Consider the following 6,004-nt stretch of genomic DNA (forward strand, 5'->3'; position numbering starts at 1 on the left):
GGAAATAATAAATATTTGGAATTAGACAGTACATTCGCCTCTGAAGTCTCGTCCCTAGGGGCTATGGGAACCCAGCGCTGCCCAGGTTACCCACTACAGTCGACCCTCTCTTTAAACCAAGCTAAGCACGTACCCTTGGGTCTCCCGAGTTCCCCAATCAAAATCCGTCAACAGATTCCTGAGTTATGATCGGACCAACAAACAGAAAGACAGACAAACAGTGATAACAACTTAATATATAAAGATTTTTTAATTTACTTTTTTTCCAAACAACATTTCACAATATTTTCATATTTTTAAATATTAAATTTTAGAGTTTTGGAGTAAAATTAGGTCAAGATTTAGTCAGACAGACAGACAGACAAATGTCATAAAGCGAAAAACGGATATTTTTCGTTTTGACAAGAAACTTTTTTTGTTCGGAAATTATTTTTATCGTTTTAAACATTTTTAGTTTTTCTGTTTTAAGCGGATAACAATTATAATCACTTTTTCTTTTTGAAAAAGAAAAGGATTTTTTCTAAAGTATTTTGCTTTGGAACAGAAAAAGATTTTTTTCTTCAGTTTTACGTTTTGAAACAAAATAGGATTTTTTTCTTCAGTTTTACGTTTTGAAACAAAATAGGATTTTTTTCTTCAGTTTTACGTTTTGAAACAAAATAGGATTTTTTTCTTCAGTTTTACGTTTTGAAACAAAATAGGATTTTTTTCTTCAGTTTTACGTTTTGAAACAAAATAGGATTTTTTTCTTCAGTTTTACGTTTTGAAACAAAATAGGATTTTTTTCTTCAGTTTTACGTTTTGAAACAAAATAGGATTTTTTTCTTCAGTTTTACGTTTTGAAACAAAATAGGATTTTTTTCTTCAGTTTTACGTTTTGAAACAAAATAGGATTTTTTTCTCTCAGTTTTACGTTTTGAAACAAAATAGGATTTTTTTCTCTCAGTTTTTCGTGTTTAAAAGTAAAAAAATTTAAGTTTTACGTTTTAAAACGAAAAAGAAAATTTTTAAAAAAAGATTTTTTCAAAACTATTATTTTAAATCGTTTTCCGTTTTGAAAATAAATAGTTTCGTTTAGAGAGCAAAATGGGAAGCACTATGTCATTAGTCCTACATTCATTTGTCCTACACCTCATTTGTCCTACACCTCATTTGTCCTACACCTCATTTGTCGTTTACATCATTTGTCCTACACCTCATTTGTCGTTTACATCATTTGTCCTACACCTCATTTGTCGTTTACATCATTTGTCCTACACCTCATTTGTCGTTTACATCATTTGTCCTACACCTCATTTGTCGTTTACATCATTTGTCCTACACCTCATTTGTCGTTTACATCATTTGTCCTACACCTCATTTGTCGTTTACATCATTTGTCCTACACCTCATTTGTCGTTTACATCATTTGTCCTACACCTCATTTGTCGTTTACATCATTTGTCCTACACCTCATTTGTCGTTTACATCATTTGTCCTACACCTCATTTGTCGTTTACATCATTTGTCCTACACCTCATTTGTCGTTTACATCATTTGTCCTACACCTCATTTGTCGTTTACATCATTTGTCCTACACCTCATTTGTCCTACACCTCCATTGTCCTACACCTCCATTGTCCTACACCTCCATTGTCCTACACCTCCATTGTCCTACACCTCATTTTTCCATCAAATCATTTGTCCTACTTCTCATTTGTCCTACACATCATTTTTCCTACACCTCATTAGTCATATACATCATTTGTCCTACAGAGCGGAAACAAATCATGTGTCCCACATATATATCTGTTACATTCTTTTTATACTTAATAGGTAAATATATTTACTAAGGGTTAAAACTCAAACGACAGATGGGTCAAAAAGTACGACAAACGAGTGATTTTTTTTAGAGACAGCTCACTAACATTCAAGATTCCCAGCGTGGTCTCCTAGCTCATCCAAGCACTCGGCCCAATTGTCTGAATCCGAACTAACCCAAACTAAGGCGAGATGAGTATGACAGCAAATATTTTAGCATATAAACCCTATCCCTGCTGAGCCCGAAATTTAAAAGAGTATCGTTGAACGAAACTCCCGAGTTTCCGTTTTGGGGTCTTAACATTTGTGTAGATTTTGATTTAAGAGATTCGAAAAAAATGGAGAATATAAATCAAGTGAAAAAATAATATTTTATTACAAAAATATTGAAAAACTTGTGCATTTCGTTGCCTTATTTTATAGGCTTTCCAAAAAGCTAAAAGTTATCTAAATTTGACAACTAAAAGTGGGTCAAAACTAAGATTTAGTTTGTTACAGAAAAAAGTAGTCATTCAGACAGTTTGCCTGAGGATTCAGGCAGTTTGTATAAAAGCCCACTTTTAGGACTGAAGACAGGGCTATGGGTATTTAGGAAAAGTCAGAAAATTTCAACAGCCTCAGACCAATACTTTTTGAGTTATGAAAAAACAACTACAGGGGGGGGGGTAAATTGACACCCCCCCAGCAGGAATAGGGTACTAAAAGAAATTAAATTAAACTTTTTAAACATTACTATAATAGAACAATCGATGGTATTAATTGTTGGACAAATCATTTTATCCCCTCTCTGTTGGACAAATAATGTTAGGACAAATGATAAGTGGGAAAAATGCTGTGTAGGGCAAATTATGTGAAAGACTAATGATGTGTGGGACAAATAATGTTAGGACTAATGATGTGTAGGACAAATGATAAGTGGGGAAAATGATGTGTAGGACAAATTATGTGAAAGACAAATGATGAGTAAGACAAATGAGGTGTAGGACTAATGATGTGTGGGACAAATAATGTTAGGACTAATGATGTGTAGGACAAATAATGTTAGGACTAATGATGTGAGGGACAAATAATGTGTAGGACCAATAATGTATGGGACAAATGATGTGTAGGACAAATGATGTGTAGGACAAATTATGTGTAAGACAAATGATGAGTAAGACAAATGATGTGTAGGACAAATGATGTGTAGGACAAATGAGGTGTAAGATGATGTGTAAGACAAATGATGTATAGTACAAATGATGATTAGGACAAATGAGGTGTAGAACAAATTATGTGTAAGACAAATGATGTATAGGACAAATGAAGTTTAGGAAAAAGATATTTATCTCCTCTCTGTAGAACAAATGATGTGTAGGATAAATGATGTGTAGGACAAATGATATGTAGGACAAATGATGTGTAGGACAAATGATATGTAGGACAAATGATGTGTAGGACAAATGATATGTAGGACAAATGATGTGTAGGACAAATGATGTGTAGGACAAATGACACTTACAACGGAAAATGGGAAGTTTTGAAGAAAAACAAATCTAAAAACGAATAATCGAAAAAAATATCGTTTAAAAACAAACATAATCAGCCATGGCTACAATAAATTTGTAGAAATAGAAATAAAAGAAAATTCTGAAGTCAAATCATTTCACATATTGTTTTGTTTCCTTTCTGTGTTTCCTTTTTAATATTAAATGAATGAATATTGACCAAATTCCATTAAATAAATTGTTTTTATGAAAGACAATCAACTTAGACAATACTTAAGCATATCAACTAAATTATTAATGATATGACCATTTTTCCATAAAACAGACGATAAAATCCGTTAAACTTACTGATTAATACACTGAATTTCCACGTTTTATGACTTCTTTAGAAGTTAGACCTTTAAACGTACACGCAGTTTAATTTACTATTGAAGTGATTCCTCTTATAAAGAAGTAACGTGAGTCTAGGGTTGTTAATCGTTTTTGAAAACGATCGTTAAACGATCGTTTCTTTGTTTCGTTTTCAATCGTTTTCAAAAACGATCGTTTCGTTTTCGGAAAAAACGATTGTTTTGAACTTTAAGAAAACGATTAACGATTGTTTAAAAAAAATATCGCTTTTGAAAAAACGATCGTTTTTGAAAAACAAATTTATTGACAATTATATTAACGATCGTTAACGAAACGACGAACTTTATGAAAACGGTCGTTTTTGGAAAAACTTTCGTTTTTGAAAAAAAGGGCATGCAACTTTATTGAATATGGCCGTTTTATTAAATATTATATGTATTGACTATTTCTTAATTGCCGGGGCATTTGGGGGAATTATTTTAGGTTGCTAAAATATCGTTTTTTTTCAGGGCACTCTTTTCAGAGGGGGGGGGAGGTATGCGGCATCTGATTGGCCAGGGGCGCAATACGCCTTTTTTTGAGAGAGCGATTTCAATATATAAACTTCTTGTGTTGGGGCTTAGGATTCTTTATATACCGTGATAGGCGATTATATCAATATGAAGACGACTTTTTTCTTTTGTTTTGATTGTTCACAAGCTTTTTTTCAATTACAAGTTTACAAGTATAATCAAAGAGAAGTTTTCATGTAATCGGCAGTTTCTCTTTATATCTGTTTATGTGCAGTATCCAAGCTGTTAAAAAGCTTGATATAAATCAAAATTGAAATCGAAAGTCGTCTTCTTAGTATTGTTATAATCGCTCACCATTGTACTATACTTACAACAGCTGTACAGATGAACGATTGGACGAACGATTTTGTGAAATATTTCCGCAAAGTGCCAAATGTGTCTATATTTCCTTTTTTATACCGTGTAAACAGGGTCCGGTTAACCACAAATGATGATACTGTAAAGACTACCTGAAATTTCTAAAATATGACGATCTCAAGATTAAATTGTATTTAGTCTTTGTAAAGACATGTTTTTAGATTCCAAAAAGTAAGAAACAATCTAATAGCTGCCTGAAATCATGAAAATTAGGAAAAATACTCGTCTAAATTTCGTATAGTAGTCTCTGAAGTCTCATCCTTTGTGGGTAACCCTTTATATTTCCGTATTTCTCGATGTCATGGTTTAGCCACATATTGTATATGCTGATTGTTGAAACAATTTTTAGTTATTCATCAAGTAGTCCTGATAGTCTGCCCCCACCTACAATACAGTGGTCCTCGTTTTTATGACTACAATAAAGACTACTTAAAGATTTTATTCAAGTTTTGATTTCTAACAAGATTTCTTTTTACATAACAAAGTAATTGAGTTTTTACCACAACCTCAAATTTAAAATCCTTTAGTCTTTGTAATCTGATGGTGTAAACCTTTGATATTTCAAACTTTAGATTATTTGATATATCACAGGTCTACGACATTGGTTAACATATATATAGGGCCTTTAAAATCCAAGTTTGTGGCAAATAATCAATTCCTTTACAAGTAAACAAAGAGAGGCTGTTAATTGGCAGCTTTGATTTCATAATTATGTTCATCGAAGCTGTTTGAAAGCTTGATATATATATATCAAAATTTAAATCTAAAGTCGTCTTCATTGTATTGATATATACGACAACAACAGCACGAAATGTCTACCGTGTAAAAGTTCATTGGTAAATATATCTTTATTTATATTTTTTATATTCATTCGTAACTACCAGTCAACTGCATGGGAGGAATTCTAAATCGCCAATGGGCCCCATGAAAGAATAAGCATTTAAGCAGAACGCCCCTGTATTCTGGATGTACTATGCTGTAAACCTAGATGCGCTTTAGAAATATATATACCTAGGTATATATACCGCTACTCCAGCAGTGCTAAACCAGGCCTAACTCTATCAGGAGAATTCAAGAACAAATTATACACTGATAAAGTAAGATCAAGAAATTTTGCCACAAACCCGATTTTTCTAATCTTTATATCATTGAAACCTGATAAAGTATACATGATATTTCAAACTTATAAATTATTTACTTTAACAGAATTCATAGTTTAAAAAATCTATGGTGTACGACATTGGGTTTCAAAGATATAGGGATTAGAAAATAAGAGTTTGCGGCAAAGACTCAATTTCTTCTCTTATTGATTTTCTCTCATCTTCTCTTCCCTAAGTATACAGGGTTTTCTCTCATCTTCTCTTCCCTAAGTATACAGGGTTTTCTCTCATCTTCTCTTCCCTAAGTATACAGGGTTTTCTCTCATCTTCTCTTCCC

General features: G+C 32.4%; 1 protein-coding gene across 1 annotated transcript in view; it reads left to right on the forward strand.

Annotated features, from left to right (window-relative positions):
• Nucleotides 1–5,586: 5,586 nt before the first annotated feature.
• Nucleotides 5,587–6,004, forward strand: part of LOC111710871 (kelch-like protein 12) — an 8,127-nt gene continuing 7,709 nt past the window's right edge. The window contains exon 1 of the mRNA XM_023485043.1: nucleotides 5,587–5,664. The gene's annotated coding sequence lies outside the window, so the exon portion shown is untranslated. The remainder of the gene's footprint in view (nucleotides 5,665–6,004) is intronic.

The sequence above is a fragment of the Eurytemora carolleeae genome, unplaced genomic scaffold, assembly GCF_000591075.1.
Source record: "Eurytemora carolleeae unplaced genomic scaffold, Eaff_2.0 scaffold1077, whole genome shotgun sequence".
Taxonomy (NCBI): domain Eukaryota; kingdom Metazoa; phylum Arthropoda; class Copepoda; order Calanoida; family Temoridae; genus Eurytemora; species Eurytemora carolleeae.